The following is a 21,024-nucleotide window of genomic DNA, read 5'->3' as shown; positions in this document are numbered from 1 at the left end:
CCAATACGAAGCTTTTTGTTGTTGTAAAATCTTTTTTGGTTTTTAAGTTAAAAAGTATCATAAACTAAACAACCAACCAGAGCCGCTGAGAGTTTTAATTTCTCCTGGGAGAGGATTGCTAATCACAAGCACAACTGTTTCCCCACCTCCCTTATAGTGCACACACTCCCCGAGTCTCGCTCTCCCGTGGGCCTTATGCTACTATGAGTACTCCTTAGCACACCTGCGAGCTAGCAGGTCTGGATCTAGCTCAGCCTAGCCAGGCGCTGCAGCACCATTTGGAACCTGTTTCATGCAATCAATCGTATGTAATTTAGAGAAAAATGTCTCAGGTAAGCCATGACCCGCTATTACTGGGATGTCTAAAGTTTGAGTAGAGGCCTGTAATGTAATTATAGCCTGCTCCTTGTCATTACCGCGTACAGCTCTTCCTGCTGAGAATTGCATTATCTCTTCTCATGAGGGCTTCCAAGAGGTCAGTAACTGCCCATGAAAGTGGCAGAACTAAGGCGTGAACTCAGGGCTTTGCCCTGAACTGTGAGGGCCACATTGCCCCCTGGTTGTCCGGGTCCAACCGGCTCTCAGGACGGTCGCTTCACAGTGGTCTTCCCATTAGGTTAATGCTGGTGCTGGACCCTCACAGGCCAGCAGCCTCCAGGGTTACAGCTGCCAGTTAGACTCGAGTAGCCTGTGGTCAGGACGTACTGTGGATTGAACAGGTGGTGGCCCCTCAGATGGAGAGTGGCACCCTCTGAAGGGTGTTCCTCACCCGACCCTCAAAGTCAGCAAGACTACGCATCTTCAGCGTCTTTGCTAGACTGGGAGAGAAGTCACCAGCTCCCAGGTAGAAGAGCCAAAGCTGCAGTTTGGGCAGGACGAGAACTAGCCATGGAGAGTAGGCGTGTCACCCCTGCTTCCTGCAGTGGAAGCAGAGCACGGCTTCTCCGCTGTTAGCCCCTGAGCTGTCAGTCTGGGGCATTTGGGGTGCTCAGCATCTGCGTTTGCAGTAACCTTAGATTCTTCCAACATTCTGGGTGCTGCACCCACCTAGGGCATGGCTGTCCAGCTGGGGTGCTGTGGACAAAGATATCTGAGTGAAACACAAGGTTATCGGTGTCACGCGAATACTGGATTTGGCCTTGGGGCCTGAAGCTGCCTATTTGCTTGGGAATAACAGGGCTGCTTCTTCCACTCTGTCCCCAGCCAATGCTACGAAGACAGAGTTTGTCATCCCATCTGCCAGGCTGAGAGGACAGGGTTAGGGTGTCCCTTCAAATAGTGAGAGACAAGACCTTTTCTACCATCAGAATGACTTAAAGCCGCGCGGTGGTGGCGCACGCCTTTAATCCCAGCACTTGGAAGGCAGAGACAGGCAGATTTCTGTCAGTTTAAGGCCAGCCTGGTCTACAGAGAGAGTTCCAGGACAACCAGGAGTGTTTCACAGAGAAACCCTGTCTCAGAAAACAAACAAGAATGCCTTAAAGCAGGATGTGCCCCTTTTGCTGTATGATGCTGTATGTTACTGTATGACGCCCGCGCATGACTCCTCAAGGAGCTCAGAGAGCAAAGAACCTGTGCACTGAGGGTGTCAGCAGAGGCCCCTTAAGGAAGGGGCCTTAGACCTGATGCTTTGGGGAAGGTAGGATTGGAGGTGGCGCTGGAGGGCATGGCTTTGGATACCACTGCCTCTTGGTCCCGTATCTCACAGCCAGACTGTTTCCATTCACCCCGGAAACCATAGCTCTGTCAGCGACCAGATGTAGTAACTGTGCCTCAGGTTCCTCATCTGGAAAATGGGGTGATAATGGCATTTACCCCGTAAGCTATGGTAAAAGTGAATTGTTGGCAGCCAGCTGTTTCGAACCGTGGCTGACCCCTGCCGAGGTCCTTATTGTTGCCATGTCTCCACGTATGCTTAGGATTTTCACCACACAGTCCCACGAACAATATGACGTGACCTGAAATTATTGTCCCTATTTTACTGACTAGGAAATTGAGGCTAAGGGATGCTGACAGATTTGTCTCCCAAAATAAATTTGTAATAAAAACAACTTTTAGAAGGAGGTGGGAATTGGAGAGATGGCCTTGCAGGGACCCAAGTTCGGTTCCCAGAATCTAGGTAGAGCAGATAGATCAGTACCTCCAGTTCTGGGCAGGGAGGATTCAAAGCCTCTAACCTCTGTACCCAGGTACCCCCACCCGATGCACATTTTCTCTTTTAAAATGGGTCAATTCTGTGTCACTCTCCTAGAGTTCCACGAGAGGGAAAGTTCCAGGGAGGAATCTCCAGAGAGGCTCAGTTTTAGTTCCAGAGCTGTGGGAGCATGGCAAGCATTTCTGCAGCCCAGGAGGGGCTTGGGGTGTATTCCAGGTGTCAGTCCACCTGGCCGCAGGCATCTTAGGATATGTCCAGGCAGGTCAGGCCCACCTAGAGTCCAGGCCAGCCTGTGGGTTAGAAAGGGGCTAAGCACTCAGTGTTCCTGTGGCCAAAGATAGAGTCTTCATCCCAGAGAAGCTGGCCCCTAGTAGTACCCAGTGCCATTGTATAGTGGCACTGGGCCAGGGATAGGGTTTAGGGGAGGTCTGTGAGCAGGGCCAGTGAGGTCCTAGAGGTAGGGTTTGACCAATTACTGACATTCGAGTATCAATTAAGTCCTTTATAAAGGTGGCGAATGGACTGCCCTTAAGAAGGTCTCCTAAGTTGTTTTCACCTGCACTAAAACCTGTTTTCTGGATTCTGGGAATGAAGAGCCACTGTACAGAACAGCCAGCTTCCACAAGACCTGAGAAGGCCATGGAAGGAGCTAGAAGGTGTGGAACCCACACACAAGAGGCAGCTCTCCAGTAGGTGTTCCAGGGAAGAAGATATGTGTGGCTCAGGCCAAGAAACGGCAGTGTTATTCAAGAGCGTGAGCATCTTGGGAAAAGGAGGTTGAGGATAGACTCCCCCAGGCTGTACCCCCAAACCCCAGACTGTGTGAGAGTGAGGTAGACACACCCATCTCTTTGGCTGACGTCTGTGGCTCTTTGAAACCAGGCCCTCGTCCTCCTTGGTCTTCACTCATGTTTCTGCTATGGGCTGTGTTAAGACTTGTTGATCAGTTTCCCTATCGACACACATTTTACCGAGCTACTAGTATATGCCTGGACTAGTACCAGCCACTCCTCATTCCTTCATTCCTTCCTTCCAGGCTCACTGAGGGCCAGTAATCCTCAGTTTAGAGAAAAGTCAACTTGGAGGTAGCAGATGTTTCAGTGGTACTTGCCACCAAAATGAGTTTAATTCCTGGAACTCACATGGTAGAAGGAAAGAACTTTCCTTTCAAGTTGTCCTCTGACCTACACACACACACACACACACACACACACACACACACGTTCTTCAGATGTACTGTCTTTCCCTGGCTAAGGAAGAACTGGCACAGCCAGCTGAGCTCAGCAAGGCTTTGCTTTTTATTTTGTTTTGTTTTGTTTTTTGACTCAGAGTTTCTCTGTAGCTTTGGAACCTGTCCTGGAACTAGCTCTTGTAGATGAGGATGGCCTCAAACTCACAGAGATCCACCTACCTCTGCTTCCCTAATGCTGAGATTAAAGGCATGTGCCATCACCAATGGGCTGCAAGGCTCTGCTTTTGCCTTCCTCTGCTGCCACTGTACCCACCAAGTTAGGGCTGAGACCAAGCACAAGTCCCTTTGATCCCTCACTCAACTGTCACTGTTCTCTCGAGCAGCAGGAGCTTCCTGTTTGGGGTCAGGTAGCCTTGAACCTCTCCGAATTGGGAATCAGGTAGCCTGGAAGTCTCTCCCAATTGCGTTGAGTGACTGAGGACATTGACACTGAGTAATTCTTTTGTGCCTGAGTTTTTTCATTTTAAACAATTGCACACATTCTGTGTGTATATGGCTCTTAGAGCCCCTCATTCATTTAATTGCCAAGCTATTGCATTTCTCTGCCTTCTTTTTGAGATAGGGTCTTGTTTTAGGGTTTTTGTAACTGCGAAAAACACTGTGACCAAAAACAACTAGGGGAGGAAAGGGTCGTTTTGTTTACAACTCTCAGGTCACATCCTTCACTGAGGAAGTCAGGACAGGAACTCAAGCAGGACAGGAACCTGGAAGCAGGAACTGAAACAGAGGCCGTGGAGGAAGGCTGCTCATTTCTCAGCCTGCACCCAGGACCCCCTGCCCAGGCATGGCACCACCTACAACTGACCTCCCACATTAATAACTAATTAGGAAAATGTCCTACAGGCTTTTCTAAAGGCCCGTCTTTTGTTTTGTTTTTGCTTTATTTGTTTGTTTGTTTCAAGACAGGATTTCTCTGTGTAGCCTTGGCTGTCCTGGAGTGCCCACAACTCACTTGTGGAGATCTGCCTGCCTCTACCTCCTTGGGATTAAAGGTGTGTGCCACCACCAGCCAGCAAAAATGTCTAGCCCAGGCTGGTCTTGCCCATGGACTCATGATCCTCCTGTCTCTACCTCCTTCAGCAAATCCTACAGCATTTTCTCAACTGTGGTTTCCTCTACTCAGATACCTCTAGTTTGTGTCAAGTTAATAAGACAAAACTGACCAGGACAGGTCTAATGGGGTCTGTGCTGGTCTTGAACTTGCTATATAGCTGAGGATGCCCTTGAACTGTTAATCTTCCTGCCCCTGCCTCCCAAGTGCTGGGATTGCAGGAATGCACCACTATGTCTGGCTTTACCTTTTAATTCTGAAATAATTACAGACTCAGATGTTGCAGAAATACCCGCCTCCATACCTTCCTCCCTGCAGTTCTGCTACCCAACTGCAGTGCTGGTGGCTTTATCCCAGGGCCACACCAGCTGCTCGTCACCATCAAATTACTTCCTCCAATTAAATATCTTATTTCCTCTTCAGATTTTGTTATTTCAAAATTATGTGCATGTGTGTGTCTGAGTATAGGTATATGCTCATGAGTGCAGTACCTTCAGAGGCCAGAAGATGGCATCAGATTTCCCCTGGAATTGGAGTTGAAGAGAGCTGTGAGTGCCCAGGATGGGTGCTGGGTACGGAAATCAGGCCTTCTAGAAGACTATTACGTGCTCTGAACTGCTGAGTCACCTCTCCAATTCTGGAACATTTTGAAAACTGGCTCTAATATGTTATCAAAACCAGGAAATTGATGTTGGCACCTTCAATTAGCTAGCGCATTGACCAGAGTGATTGATTTCTACATTAAGCCTGTGAGACTGCTACTGAGTGAGTATGCCCCTTCCCTGTAAGGACAGTAGCCCGTGACAAACTTCTCTGTAGTTCTGAGTGCTCAGCATTCTCGCTTCCAACAAAGAAACTGTGAGTAGAACTTGGTTTGTAGAAGGGATTCTCCTGAAGACCCCTGAAAAACTCCTTAGAACAAACACCACTAGCTTTTGGTTGTGCTCAATGGTTCTTTTTGTTTTATTATTATTTGTTTGTTTGTTTTCTGAGACAGGGTCCCTCTGTGTAGTTCTCACTGTCCTGGAACTCAGTGTGAAGACCAAGCTGGCTCCAAACTCACAGAGATCCTCCTGCTTCAGCCTTCCCGGTGATGGGATTAAAGTCACACGCCACATACTTTGTTAAAAAGAAGTGTGTGGTAAATTTGGTTGCAAAGTGAAGTGCTGCTCAAAGAAGTGTCTCTAGGAGCTTGCCTGTGACCCCAGCACTGAGGAGGCCGAGGCAGGAGGAGAGTTCAAGGTTAGCATGAACTGCAGAGTGAGGTCAAGGCCAGCCTGAGTTGTGTATTGATATCCTACCAATAATAGCAATAATAATACCAATGGCAGTAGTAATAGAATCTGTGGCTTCTGAGTGGCTGGACGCGGAACAGACCTGGGGCTGAGAAACTGGGCAGTTAGTCGCCTTGCCCTCGGGCTGTAGGTGCAGCTTTGTCAAGACTCTGAATGGATCAAAGTGTGGTGTCACAAGCCTGCCCTAGCACTTGCAGAATGGAAGCAGGAGGATCAAGAGTTCAAGACCAACCTGGGCTATGAAGTGAGATCAAGACCAGCCTGGGCAACATGTGACATGCTTTCAAAAAAAAAAAATCCAAAACCAAATACACAAACATAAAAACCGTGTGCATGGTATCTGACTCCACCGTACTTGTGAGCCAGTTAAGTTAGCTTAACGATTTCATGGCTCACCATACAAAATATAACTCTTGAGCCAGAGATATTAGACTTTATTACAGCCCCGTAACCGGCGTGAGCAGTGGCATGCCTCCATCTGTTCTCATTCCTGCTAAGTTCCCTGGAGTCGACATGCTTGGTGGAGAACATTACCTGCACGTGCAGTGGGTGCAATACAGGAAGGGAGCCCAGACGTTAGGGAGTCCGCATCTCCTATTACAGGTAGGAGGCCAACCTGCTTCTTCACCCGTGCAGTGGGTGCAATACAGGAAGGGAGCCCAGACGTTAGGGAGTCCGCATCTCTTATTACAGGTAGGAGGCCAACCTGCTTCTTCACCACAGAGAGATGCATCCAGGCTGTTACCTTTGGGAAGATAACCCAAAACAAAGAAGCCTAGCTGCCTGTTTGGGAGGCCTCCACCTGTGGCAATATCAGAGTGCTAGGGGCAGCGGTCTCCCAAGTGTTTCTGGGGCCTTCTTGGAGGGGCGGGCAGAGTGCTTTGGTACTGGACCGGTCGTGATTGCGTCTGCAGCCTCTTGGTGCAGCCTACTGTTTATACGGAACCTTCTGCCTTGTTTTAAAAGACTATTATGGAAAATCCATCTCCTGTTGCCCATCCTGGGATTGGAGTCCGTTTCCTGTGTATCCTGAGTTGCTGGCCCGAGGAGCCTCCTCGGGAGGAAATGGTCATTGCAGAGCAGAGTTTATATAGCTGCTGATGTAAAAAGCAAACTGCTGTGTTGGGGGCCCGGGGACCCCAGAAGCCAGACAGTGGGACAGAAAAGGCTGTGCTTCCTCTGCCAAGGCTGTGCTAGCTCGCCTTCCACGTAAGGGCTCTCTGTGCTCCTGTGCTGGCCTCAGTTTACCTCTCTGGGCTTCCACAAAGCCCGCAGTGCTAATAACTGAGTGACCCTACCCATAGCCCTTTGTATCCCCAGGCGGATGAGGTAGGGAGCTATGGAATGACTTGGACCACAGAGTGACCCCATGTCCATATTCAAGGCAGGGGCCGCCAGCCTGGAGACAGCAGGCTGCTTACTTCTTTTGTGCGGGTGACCGTTGACATAGCAGTCCCTTAATGAAGAGGCAGTGTGGAGCCTGGCGAACCAGTGACACAAGGCTTTCCTCTCCCTGACCACGGAGCCCTCTGCAGAAGATCCGGTGTTTGTTCAACACCAGAGGAAGCAGGGGGAAGGGATGGTTTTTTAGCTCGCTCAGGGAGAGCTGGCCTCTTGCTCAGCCATAGGTGTTCCTCTCTGTTGCCACCAGACACCAGGCTAAGAAGCCTTTTCCCAAAGGATCTGGGAACTGGGGCAAGTGATGACTGAGCTCGGGCAGGGACCGCAGTCCCTGAGGGTGAGGGTGTGGGAAGTTTCTGGACCCCAATAGTAACCTCAGATGGCAAAAAGACAAACCTCTCTGATGTTGCTATGACAGACAGTGTCTTCTGGGAATACTGGGGTATAAAAAAAAACATCAACAAAATTACAGGCCTGCACCGCTCACCTCCATCCTTCTGGGAATGCTGGGTCTCCCCTTGTAATCATAGCTCCCACTCTGTAATCTGGGGCCAGCGGCTCCCAGGGCCTGCTGTGAGCGTACTGCTCTGAACGCTGCATGGAAGAGCTGTGCTCACTCATTCCTTTCCTGCCACAGGTATTTATCAAGCCACACTGTGTGCCGGGACCAGCCGTGGGCACCGATAATACAGCTGAGAACAAGAGGCCAGGCCGCTGTTGACAGGAAGCTTATCTTTCAGTGGGGGATGGGGGCAGACAAAGGAACAATTTCCAATAGTGACAGGAACCAGAAAGGAAAAGGAGTGTGAGTGAGGAGGCCCAAGATGTCTGAGGTTTGCTGGCCAAGGAGGGCCTCTGCAGAGGTGACCTCTGGACTAGGCCAGGCATGGGAAGATCAGGGTCCAGGGACCATAGGCTATGAGGACAGCGAGAACGGTGACCTGAGGGGCTAAGGATTCTGGGTGCATAGTAGCATGAACCAGTGGAGAAGGGGTCAGGCCAGCTGACCTCAGAGAGAGCTGGGAAGACAGGAGACGGGACCAAGAAGGTCACCCCTGAAGAGTGTGTGTTGTCAATGTCACTAGCCCTAGCGGCTTCCAGCCCCAGAACCCCCAGGTCTCTCTGCGGTGGTAGCCTCACAGGGCCCCTCTCTGCTCCTGTACGTGAATGTGGGTCAGGCCCAAGCCCTCTCTCGGCCATAGCTCCACATTTAAGAGCCAGGAAAAACTAGCCACTTTGTCAGAAGAGACCTTTTCAGAAAGGAGTTGACCTCCTGAGCACCCGCCCCAAAGTCCATAGTCTGGAGTGTCTCTGAGGACCCTTCTCTAGAAATCTTTGGTTAAAGCAGAAGTCCACACTTCTGCGGCCTTAGGCAGCCTGGGTCATTTGACCTTCAGGAAACAGCCCTGGGTTCCAGTCCAGGCTCCACCCATGTCCATAACACAAAGTTGTTAACCAGAGCTCTCAGCGGTCCCCTTGCTTGTTGACAACATCACCAAAAGTGAGGGCTGTGACTTCAGGCCTCGGTAACACTCATGACCTTCCCGACACATGCCCTTCACCTTGGAAATAAAGACTTTCCTTCCGTAATCCCTGCGTCCTTTTACCAGGTCAAATCTTTTCACTGTGTGCTTAGAGATAGCAGTGTCCCTGGATGCGGCTGTGTCAGCAAATTCACATCCGAGTGGCAGATGGGTCCGTTACTCAGCCCAGGTTTCGCAGTGATGAAGAGGCAAGAGGGAAACTAAAGCAGGAGGAGGAGGCTGGGCTTCATGGGGCCACGAGGGCAGGCTTGCGCTGGTATGAGCCTGCCATATTGGGCCACACGGAGTGCAGGGTGGGGAAGAACAGGTTCTCAGAGGTCATACTAAGGGCCAAAGACTTATCCCCATACGGTGAGATGTTCTGGGCTGACAGGACAGATTTCTGTCTTGAAAGGATCCTTCAGTCTGGCATATCCTGCTATACAAGAGGTGGGAAGACTGGAGGTGACCAAGGCAGGCAAAGATTGAGGGCTTGGTCGAAATGAAGGAAGAAGACAGTTCTCGGGTATCTATTAAGGGAGGATCAGTGAAGGGGCTATGGGCTGCAAGTGGGGATATCGGGGGTCAAGAATGATGATGTCATTGACCTGTCTGTCAGAGTCAGCCCTGACCAGCATCTCACAGTGGTCCCATTCTCAGGCCTACCCCTGTGTTCACCATAAAGGGAAAGAAGATGTCATTCTCCCGTCTCCCTCAGGAGGTCACTTCCTTTGGAACATTCGGGAGATGCTTTGTAGAGATGCTGCTCAGCTGAGAGCGCTTTCCTAGCAGGCCCAGAGCCCTGGGTTTGATTGGCTACGCTGCATATACTGGGCATGGTGGTCCATGCCTATGGTTCCAGCACTCAGGAGAGAGAGGCAAGAAGATTGAACCTTAAGCTCATCTTCAGCTATGTAGCAAGTTTGAAGCTAGTCTGAGTCACCTTGACTAGACCCAGTCCAAAGACATAGCCCCTGCCTTTGCTCCCTTCTGACAGGGTCTGAGCTGGCTCTTCGAGGCCCATCCTACCGTATAAACTGATGCATCATTCAGTCTCTGCTGCCTGACATCAAGCAGTACAGTCATCAGACCTGGAAACACTCACAGCGAGTTTACAGCTCTCTTTCTCCACAGATCCCAGCTCTGACATCCACCAAAAAGCCTTAGGTTGTCAGGCTGCATGCCTAAAGATGGAGTCTGCTCACCTAACTGTGCCTCCAGAAGACAGGGGAGGAGTCCGGGAGAGGCCTGGGCCAGGCTGTTACACCTAGCTTGTCTCCACCAAAGAAAAGAGAGGTCATAGCGTTTTTCACTGGGCCAAAGCATAAAGAACCAGGTTTCACCTTAGTGAGAAAGAACTTTGTAGATGGAAGTTTCTGTCCCACCCAGTCCCACAGCCCATTCAGTCCCAAGTAAACACACAGAAGCTTATATTAATTATACCTGTTTGGCATATTGCTCAGGCTTATTACTAACTAGTTCTTACAACTTAAAATGACCCATAAGAATTATTTATGTAGCCGGGCGGTGGTGGCGCACGCCTTTAATCCCAGCACTCGGGAGGCAGAGGCAGGTGGATCTCTGTGAGTTCGAGACCAGCCTGGTCTACAAGAGCTAGTTCCAGGACAGGCTCCAAAAAAACCACAGAGAAACCCTGTCTCGAAAAACCAAAAAAAAAAAAAAAAGAATTATTTATGTTTAGCCACATGACTTGGTACCTTTTCTCAGTGAGGCATTCTTATCTTGCTTCCTCTGCATCTGGTTGTTGACTGACCCTCTACTTTTCCTCTTCCCAGAATTCTCTTGGTCTGGTTGCCCCACCTATACTTTTGCCCGGCTACTGACCAGTCAACGTTTTATTAAACTAATATGAGTGACAAATCTTCACAGTGTACAAGAACATTATCCCACAGCATTTCCTGTTTCTTTCTTTTCAGAACAAGAACTCTGAGTCTAATCTCCTTTGTTTAGCTTTTTCCCTAACCATTATCCATAACAGAACCTGTAAGGGCCTCAAAGAAACAAGCAGGCTTTGGGTTCAGATTGCCCTGACACCTGGGCTCCTACTCCACACTGCTGGTCTGATGAAAAAGATCACTTTGTTGGGGAGGATGAGCAGAAATAGGCAAGCATTGTGTGGTCTTTCAGCACGGGGGGGGGGGAGCTAAAAGTCAACACACTTGGGTTCAAATCTCAGCTCAGCCTCATTCTAGCTTTGTGGCCGTGGGTCAGCCCCCCTTGGCATCTCTGCACCCTCAGTGTGGCTCAGCGTCAGTGGGAAGTCATCAGTGAGGCATGGTGAACACCCACAATGTCATGGTGAGTGTGGTGAGCCTGCTCTCTGACTGTGTGAACACAGCCTTCTAGAATCTTCTTCCAGAATCAGGGTTCTTAGGTGTTTGAGGATTTGCTGTTCAGAATGTGGTCAGCAACTGGGGCATCATATAGGAGCTCGTTAGAAACGCGGTCTCCACCCCACCTGCTGAATCAGGACTGGATCTTACCAGGAGCTCAGGAAGGAATGAGAGACACTGGTTCAAGGCCCGCAGAGCCCCTTGATGGGCCTCCTGCTTTATCTTTAACGCACTGCGGTGTCTAGCTATCAGTCCTTTCATGTAGTATAAACTACTGAGCCAGCAAAGGCAAATTGATTCCTGAGTCAAAGCAGAGTTGCATGGGGCAGGGGTGAGAGCCTCAGGTGGCAACTTGACGAGGACTATGTCTTGTCCTGGTGTCCTCACACATCCCAGAGATGCCTATCTGCTTATGGGATCTACATTCAGTGGGGTGGGGTCATGAGTAACAGCATGGTCACCTGTTCCTCATCACTAGCCTAAGGAGGAGGATGCTGAGGTCCCGCCACACTCTTCCATTAGCGGTGAGTCAGAACTCTCTCCCTCCCATCCAAGGCAGGGGGAAGTGTAGAGCCAGGAATTTTGCTGACGTTTTAGAAGAAATTCTAAATTGTTTTAGAAGTTTCTCCTACTAGCCAGATGTTGTAGCGCACACCTGTAATCCTAGCACATGAGAGGTTGAGGCAGGAAGATTATAGATCAGGCTCAGCATCATTTCCCATCTTCATAAGACCTTGGCTTCCGCACCCCCCCTGAAGAGGGGAGTGAGACCAGTCCCCAAGTCCCCAGGCCCTTGGTAGGGGACATGCGGAAGTCAGAGAAGAGCTTGAAGGGGTTGTGTCTTCCCACCGTGTGGATCCCAAGGATAGAACGTGGATGATCTGACCTTCAGGCAAGTGTATTCACCCACTGAGCCATCAGCAGCATTCCATGAGAGTGACTCAGACCTAAGCGTTCGCTCAGGCACTGCTGAAAGAGAGAGGAGGCTGCTGTGGGGGTCTTGGGCAGTAACAGACAGAAAAATAGGCTGAAAATTTAAAGGAATCTCTTTTGCTGTATTATGAACATGATAGTGCATACTTGTAACCACAAGACTCTGCCTCAAACAAACAAATAAACAAATAGGTAGTAATACTACATGCCAACAGAGCAACAAAATGAAGAAGCCCCGGAAGACATCTGGGACAAGGGAGTAGCTGTCAGTGTGGTGGCCTGACCCACCCAACTGGCCTTGTACTTCTGCTCTGAAAGCTGAATTTGCAAGGTTAATACTTGGATGAGTATGGCTTCAGTGGACCTAGTGGGTAGTGAGACGTTCTTGCCTACTGGACAGGTACATTCTGCAAGATGAAGGGTAGCTGCTGTCCCAAACATGTGACTGTTGTTTTTGTTTTGTTTTATTTGAATTGACTGGATGGGAAAAGTTGTAGATCCTTCTGAGAAACTATAGATGGGGTCTGTAAATTAAAAAAAAAACAATTAAGCAATTTTAAATAAGAGAAAATTAATGTCAAAGGATTCAGTAAGTGTGTATTTTCCCTAGTTGATGTACAGAGAGGTTCAGCCAATCATATTATCCAGTTTAATGACCATAAATCTGTAGATAAAGACTCACAGGCTAGGAAGGGCATATGACTTCCCATGACCACTCCCTAGTGAGAGGCAGAGCTGGCTTCAGACCTAGGCTGCTTTACTACCTACAGTAAAGGTTTTGTCTAGATTGCAGTTTTGTTGAGGGTCACTCAACCTAACCTACTTTTATTGGCCACCTAGTGGCAGATTCTCAAATTGCAGGTATAGTGCCCCACAGGAAATACTTAACTTCCTGTAGGTTGATTGTGGAAATCTGTGTCTGTAAAGGAACTATGTAATAACACCACAAATACTGCGCCTAAACAGAGATTTATTGTGGGATGAACATTGTTTTTCTACCTAATGGCAAATCCCTCAAATTTCCATTTGTGGCACCAAACAGAAGCTTGGGAAATATTCAATTCTTGGTTTTACTTGTTCATTCCTAGACCTCAAACAGAAAGGCTGTGGGCCCGTTGTTTCTGTATTAATACCAGCATGGGCTCCTGTGCTTTGTGATTCCCATTCATCCAGATGACATAAGGCAGGCCCAGCCTGGGTTCCCGTTTCTGTGAAATACAAGGATTGGACTTGTAGTTGACTTTCCTCTAAACGCCATGGAGACCAAAGGAGAAAGTGCCTAGTGATGGAATCGTATGCAAAAGGAAGAACATTTCAGTGAAACAGGGGTCTTCTAGCCTCGCCTCGAATCTGACCATCCTGGCAGAATGTGGCTGCCTCCGCATAAGGCCAGCTTTGTGCCTCCCTCATCCCTGTCCCCAGTTACTCCCATTTCCTTTGAAAGGTGCAGAAAGCCCTCTTGTCCTGAGTGTTTTCCTGCAGAAGGCTCCTACTGAAAGACGGCACACACAGCCAAGGCTCTGACCTTAACCTTTGCCCCTGACTTACTTCTGACAAAGAGTTCTTCTCTTCCATTCCTCTCTGTCTTTTGGGAGAAAGCAGCTGAGGCTAGCAAAAATTGACTGAAAATAGAAATCGAAATGTAGTGTATAAGTAATGGTGCCCCCCAAATATCTGGAGCCATGAATGCTGGCCAAACAGCAGGCGACCACAAACCACGCAGGCGTGGTTGTGAGTGTGGGTTATCAGTCAGGGCAGTGTCTGCTGGGTGCTTCTAGCGTGCAAGTGGGGCCTGGTGACGCTCTCTCTCACTGATCTAGGACATCCTCCTCGTCTTCTGCCCTGGCACCCGTCAGCCATGTGAGCAGGCACATACAGTTGAGCCCTACTGCCTGGACCTGGATTTGCCAATCGTCTGGTCAAGCAGGCTGTGTGACTTAAGGACACCCAGAAGCTCGCTCTGAGCTTTAGTCTCTTCAGCTTTGGTCATGAGGTTTTGTAGAGAGCAAGAGCTGTGCCTTATTTCATGTTGTGAATGAAGTGGGTGGGAACCTAGGGTCGATGGCCCTGGTTGGATGGGTCCCTTGGTTCTCTGAAGTAGCGCCATTGGATGCTGGGTGAGGATCGGGATAGGATTTTCTTTTAAATGTTTATTTATTTATTATGTATACAATATTCTGTCTGTATGTATGTTTGCAGGCCAGAAGAAGGCACCAGACCTCATTATAGATGGTTGTGAGCCACCATGTGGTTGCCGGGAATTGAACTCAGGACCTTTGGAAGAGCAGGCAATGTTCTTAACCACTGAGCCATCTCTCCAGGCCCGGGATAGGATTTTGACATAGGAAAGATGGCCGCGCTGGAGTGCCCGGGCAGTGTAGCCTCTAAGTACAGTGAGAGCCAGGTCTCTTGCTGGCTTTGTGAGGCTGGGCAAGCCACGAACTTCTGAGCTCAGCTTTGACCTAAGAATGTGAGGGATTGTGTACGATGGCTACTGGGGTCTCTTGGGGGTTTTGTTTATGGTTTTTTTTTTTTGAGACAGGGCTTCCTCTGTGTGGCTCTGGCTGTCCTGGAACTCACTCTGTAGACCAGACTGGCCTCAAACTCATAGAGATCTGACTGCCTCTGCCTCCCAAGTGCTGGAATTAAAGGCGTGCTCCACCACCCACTGGCTTGATCTCTTAGTTTTTATCCCCATGATCCATGGGGCCCCGTGGACAGTGGCAGGACCATAGATTGAGCTCATGTAGTGTCAGCCAGCTAACGACAGGACTGGGCCTATTCCCTCAGGCCCTGACCTCAAGCTTCAGATGAGAAAAAGAACTCAGAACGTACTTTTGTCTTCTTAGGTAAAAACTGATTCTGTAGGCATGGTGTTCATGATTGTAATCTCAGAGCTCAGAAGACAGAGGCAGGAGGAAAGAGGCCAACTTGGAGCAAGACCTACCTAAAAACAAATATCTTTAATGTGTTGAGACAGTGGCTCAGCACAGTGCCTTTTTAGCATGTGTATGTGGTCCCAAGTTCTGTCTGCAGGGTAGTAAACAAAGAAATGATCCTTAGTCTCCAAGCCCAGGAATTCGGGTGTCTCTGAAGTGTACTTCAGTGACATCACTTTGCCCTGTGTGGTCCCTTGATCAAGCTGCTACCCATTCAGCTTCTCCTTACCCTATCCATGACCCACAATTTGGGGGTTACCCTAGCGCCCCCATCCTCAACATAAATGTACCCCACTCTGCAGCCACCTTGGACTTCTCTCAGCTTCTCAGATGGGTCTGGTCCCTCTCATCACTGGGGTGCTGATGGGTTCCTGTCTGTGGCTGGGACATTCTTGCTACTTCTCCTAGCTCCCTCCCATATAATCCCACTGAGGCTAGTCTCAAGTGTTCGCGTCTTCTCTGAAGGTAGGGGCTGTGTTGGACACTGTCACATCCCAGCCTCCAGGGCAATGGCCATCCGAGCAGACAAGCAGCATCGGGTTCAGGAAGAGACATGATAAAAGAACTAAAGGCACAGGTCCCTCAGTCCAGAGATGAGCAGGCGGACTACAAATCCCGACTCCACCATTGCTAGGATGTCACCTGCGGCAGGCCACTCATTTTTAGAACCTCAGTTACCCACCTGTAAAATGGAAATAACTACAGTCCCTCTACCTAAGTTGTAGTTTGCTGTGATGCTCAAATAACAGTCAGTGGAAAGCCTGGTCCACAGCACCTAGCCCCGTCCACGCCCCTGGCCTGTCTTCTCCGCACCTTCACACCCTTGCTGAATGGGGTGGAATCCATGGGTTTAGAGGTTGTGAACAATTGGCTATCAGGGCTCAGTTCTGCCCTCTGAGTCGGACCTCAGAGAAGCAGCCTTTTGGGAGGATGCCCCATCTCAGAAGAGGCAAGTGAACTCCCCTCTGACTGGCCAGGCTTCGCTGTGGTCCTGAGGTTTCCTTGCATAAGGGAACTCACACAGACCCTCCCAGTGCCCAGCAGCTCAGTAATGAACAAAGGCCTTTCAGGTCACTGCTGGGCAAGGGTTGCCACCCGCTGCCCCAAAAGGCTGTGTCTTTATGTTGTGGCCCTCAGTGTCCTTGCAGCCTGGTTCCTGGCCCAGCTACCCCCCACACTTTGGGCCATGCTTCAAGGAGAGGCAGCCAGCAAGCCTTGGCCAGCATCCCTCCACCCCCCTCCTGAGGACAGCTCCTCACAGGGGTGGAGTTGAGGCAACCAAACTGAATGGGGCCCTTTATCCCCAGCTCCCACTGGGAGGCAGAGCCACTGCCCACCACACCCACCACACCCCAGCCCAGGAAGAGTTGAACAGGGACACTTGGCCTCAGTACCAGCCTGTCAATTAACCAGGCTCTCTGGCCCCACTCTGTCTGGGTCCTGGAGGATGAGTCTGGCCCTTGCCTCAGAGGTGGCAGCCCCAATATGTGAGGAGAGAGTGTGTGTACATACACAAGTGTGTATAAATGAGAGAGATGCCCAGACCAAGACTGTATGGACACACCCACTAGTACAGTGATTGCAGCATTTAGTGCAAGCCAATTATTTGCCTGCTCTATGCAAGGCCTTGTGTTGAGCCCTAAGCACACATCTGTGAGGGTTGTGCTGGTACCCTTCTGCAGGAATCCTAGGAGGGAGGCCAGTCGGAGAAGTGGTGCCCTCTGGGAGTGAGCTGACATCCTCAAGTTGTTCTCTGGTTTACACACACATATGTGCACACACATGCACATACACACACAGTGAATAAATATGAATTGACTCCTGCAAGTTGTCCCCCCCCACACGTGCATGCACAATGAATAAATGTAGGAAATTTAAAATAGAATAGTATTATTCTGAAGCTGGGCACAGACTTGTAATCCAGCACCTGTGAGGCTAAGACAAGATTACAAGGATTACCATCAAGATCAGGCTAACCTAGGCTACATAGTGAGTTCTAACCTGGGCTACAGAGTGAGACCCTGTCTCAGCAGCAGCATCCCACAACAACATAAGATTGTTCTGGATGCTAGGAATTGGAAACACGCGTGGACAGAGCAGTGCGGACCCAGCTGCCACTGGGGAGGCTGAGAGGGGAAGAGCACGTGAGCCCAGGGGTTTGAGGACAGACCAGCTCAAAAACATAAAAGGGAAGAGGGAGCAAGCGGTGAAGGGAAGGAAGGAGACAGACTCAAAGGTTGGCTCTGTAGGATTTATCTAGTCCCCGAAAGTGACTCAGCCTCGCCTAGTTTGACAGCGCTATGTCCCTACGCTGCTTCGAATCCATTTTCCAGGCAGTGGTCCATCCCCCTGGGTGGACGAGAAGGCTTACGTACAGAAAGCATACTGTGTCCAGAGTGTAGTGGTATCATAGCTGATCTCCAGCTTGGTGGTCCTAAGTTGTTTTTGTGGGGTGAAGTGGGGTGCGGTGGGGTGGGGTGGGGTGTCAAGACAGGGCTTCTCTGTGTAGCCTTGGCTGTCCTAGAACTCACTCTATACACCAGGCTGGCCTTGAACTCCGAGATCTGCCAGCCTCCTGCTCTGAGTGATTCTAAATTTTAAAACTTTTTTCCCCTTAAGCCTGGCTCTGGGTGCTAAAGTCATGGCTTTTACATGTCTGCTGTACCCCTGAGTGTAGAAGCCAAGGAGCTGGACAGAGTACTCATCTAGCGTATGCAAAGCCCCAGTTTGAGGCTCAGCCATCCAGAAACTGGCTGTAGGGACACAAACCTGTAACCCCAATGTTTGAGAGCTTCTCTCCTGTAACTCCCTAGAGTGGGTTCACTCTGCCCCCCCCCAAGATATGTGTTCAAGTCCTGAGCCCTGGACCCTGTGGATACAGCCCTCATTTGGAAAGGGTCTTGGCTGTGTGAGTAAGTGAAGGGCCTCAAGAGGAGAGCTGGGTGGTTGAGATGCCTCAGTGGATGAAGGTGCTTGTCGCTAAGCCTGACTCCAGCTTCTGAGGGTTGTCCCTTGATCTCACCTGACCTCTGCCTGTGTGCATGTGCAATGTCAGACTCGTGTGCGTGTGTGTGCGTGCATGTGTATGAGTGTGCAGCACATAGACCCTTGCATACACATAATTCTTAAATGTTTTAAATCTTTTTTTTTTTTTGGTTTTTTTTGAGACAGGGTTTCTCTGTGGTTTTGGAGCCTGTCCTGGAACTAGCTCTTGTAGACCAGGCTGGTTTCGAGCTCACAGAGATCCGCCTGCCTCTGCCTCCCAAGTGCTGGGATTAAAGGCGTGCGCCACCACCGCCCGGCTTAAATCTTAAATAAATACTTGCTTCAAGGTTGTTGCAAGGATTGGTCAAGTAAGCCCAGCAACCCTGCAGCTGCTGTTACTGCTCATCATCCCCCCCTTTGCCTCCTTTGGGTCCCCAACACCACTAAGGCTCCATCTCAAGAGTCTGTAGAGCTTAGGTTCCAGTGGAGAGTGCAGAGGTCCCAGCACAGAGGTCACATAGCTGCGGGGGACCCAGGACTCTTGTTTGAGGCCCCACCTCCTCAGTGCAGCCCCCGAATAGCAGGGGTCACAGGCAGGGACCATCACATACACTCAGTTCCCAGACAGTGCTGGGTGCTCAGTGCCTCCAGCTTCTTACTGACTTCCAGGAGCGAGTTAAGTCTTGCTGGGTTGGGTCTGTTTCAGGTCGGAGTGTAATCTACCCTATGACGCTTATCACATTTCTGGGGCGCCTTCCCCTAGCTTTGAAGAGTGGCAGCAGCCAAGGCTGCCATAAAGGGGCGGCAGGACTTTTACAAGCAGCCTTTAATGCCCTGCGGTCTCGGCTTCCTTAATGGGGATTTTCCTCCCCCTCCTTTTCCTCTTTGCCTTTAATATGGTCCTGGGTTTGGCTTTCCCAGTGTGGTTTGGATTCCTCATGGAAAAGTCAAAACCATTGAATCTCTTCCAGGCCTCCCCTCCTTCATCCCTGTGGGCTGACTGCGCCAAAGCCCCAAGTCTAAAAAAGAGGCATTGCTCAAGAGAGCCACCCTGCTGGGGTTCAGAGGAGCTAACTGCAAACTGTTCTGCCTCAGAGTAGCTGACTCCTGGGCTGGTGAGGGGATATGAGCTGTCACCCATGGCCGGGTGGCCTCGCTTCTGGAGCCAGAAGTGCTTTCCCCAGGTGGAGTCTTCCTTCCCTTCACCTCATCCTTCTGCGAGCCTCTACACTTCCTGGAGGCCTGAAATGCGTCTTCCGCACTAGTTCTGTCTACAGCCCTGCAGGACAAGGCTTCTTCAGGGGTGCAGTTGGGATGAGGGCTGGCAAGGGAAGCCAGATGACCCTCACATCTCCTTCCTTCCCTCTCTCTGTCCTTTCACAGGATGGGAAGGGTAGGAGTGCCACTTGTGGAGGGTGATGCCTCTCTAGGCTGCCCCAGCTTCTTCTATTTCTCATGGGCCTTCAGAGTTCTGCTGGGCACCTCTAGACTGCTGGTGTCATAGAGTCTGGATGGTCTTACAAGCAGCTAGCTCCAGTGGGGAGCCCCAAACTCCAGCCCTGGGACACCCATCCTTTTATCCGTCCTGAGAGCGGTCTCCCTGCACCAAGCGTCAGCTTAATGGCAAAGGCTGCTGTGCACAACAACATCTGCCAGCCACACACACAGACATCTGTGACAGGGAACCAAAAGGGATAAGAAGCCAAAAGGCAGGGACATGGAGGACATTTTCCCCTATGAGGAAGTGTCACTCTTTCTTAATAAGTCACCTTTTGGCTTCTTGGCAAGGGAACCCCATGGTGGAGCTCTTGTCTGCAAGTGCCCAGACATTTGACTTGAGAGCATGGGGGAAGGGAAGCTTTGGGGCTGATGCTCAGGTAGGGATGGGGAGTGAGCGTGCCCAGGAGGTTCTTACTGGAGCACCTACTGGGTGACAACACATGCTAGGTGGGTCCTGGGAGCAGGTGGGGGGTGAGCTGTGCCCCACCAGATGTGGAGCAAGACTCCCAGCATGGAACAGCTGTGTGAATGAGAAGCCGGCCACACAGGCTCAGTGTTCTGGCGGTCCTGTCCCACCTATGCAGATCTGCACTGTGGTGACAGGGAGGTCAGAGGCCTCTGCAGCCTCTTCTAGGAGGTCCCAAGGTCCCTACATTCCCTTTTCCCTGTCAGAGGCTGCTTGGGGGAAACAGCTGGACTCTACCTGAAGGAGGCTTCTTAGCCAGAAGTGGCACAGTGGGTGCCCTGGGGTGCAGCTTCGGTGATAGGAGGGAGGGAGGTCGGCTACCCAGGCCTCTCTGGAAGCACTGTGAATCACCCTCACCGGTGGTCTCATGGCTGTTTGTCACTCCAGAAGCATTAGTTGATTTCATACTGCGCCAGGCTGTTTTCCTTCTTGTTCTTCTTCTCAAGCGATAATAAAGTTGGCCACTGGGGGCGCCAGGCTCTCATCTAGCCAAATGAGCCACTGTGTTAAAGAGAAGGCTCAAGGCTGAACCTCATTGGCTCAGACTAGGTCTCACCCATGCTTCAGCCAATCACCGGGTCTCTGGTTGATTAGCCTGTGTCACGTGCTAACTAACCTTTTGCCACAGGGGGTGTGGTTAGCCTTTTTGGCATTGAGGCCTAACATGGAGGAGGCCTTCTCCAAAGGACAGTGGGGCAGATGGGGACAGCAGAAAGGTGTCACAGCTCTAGGTACCCTTGTCACCTACTGGCCCGCGGGTCCTTTGGTGTGTCTTGTCACCTATGCTGTCACCGGCAGAAGGGTGAGCCAGGTGCCCTAGGAATGGGTCATGCATTGTGGATATTCTAAAATGAGAAAGATAATTCCTAGCTCATGTCATATTCAAGCAAGGCCTTCTGAAAAGGGGATGGACACTGACCCCACACACTGACCCTCACTGGGACCAGAAGTGTCCATGTGGAAGGCCACGAGCATCAGACTAGTGAGTTCAGATTCTAAGTTTGACAGTCTGGGGGGGGGGGCAGCTCAGTAATGGAGCATTTACCTAGTGTATGTGAGGTCCTGGGTTCAGTCCCCAGCACAGGGACCGTGGGGGAGAACCAGCTGCCTTTACTAGGCCAGAAAAGAGCCGTGTGTTGACGTCCTCGTGATCAGCGTGCGTTTGTTATG

General features: G+C 50.4%; 1 protein-coding gene across 3 annotated transcripts in view; it reads left to right on the top strand.

The window, feature by feature from the left end:
• Window positions 1-21,024, top strand: part of Sh3pxd2a (SH3 and PX domains 2A) — a 206,134-nt gene that overhangs the window by 72,119 nt on the left and 112,991 nt on the right. The gene's annotated exons all lie outside the window — the stretch shown is intronic.

Source organism: Microtus pennsylvanicus, chromosome 5 (genome assembly GCF_037038515.1).
Source record: "Microtus pennsylvanicus isolate mMicPen1 chromosome 5, mMicPen1.hap1, whole genome shotgun sequence".
NCBI lineage: Eukaryota > Metazoa > Chordata > Mammalia > Rodentia > Cricetidae > Microtus > Microtus pennsylvanicus.
This window is presented reverse-complemented; position numbering and strand designations above follow the sequence as displayed.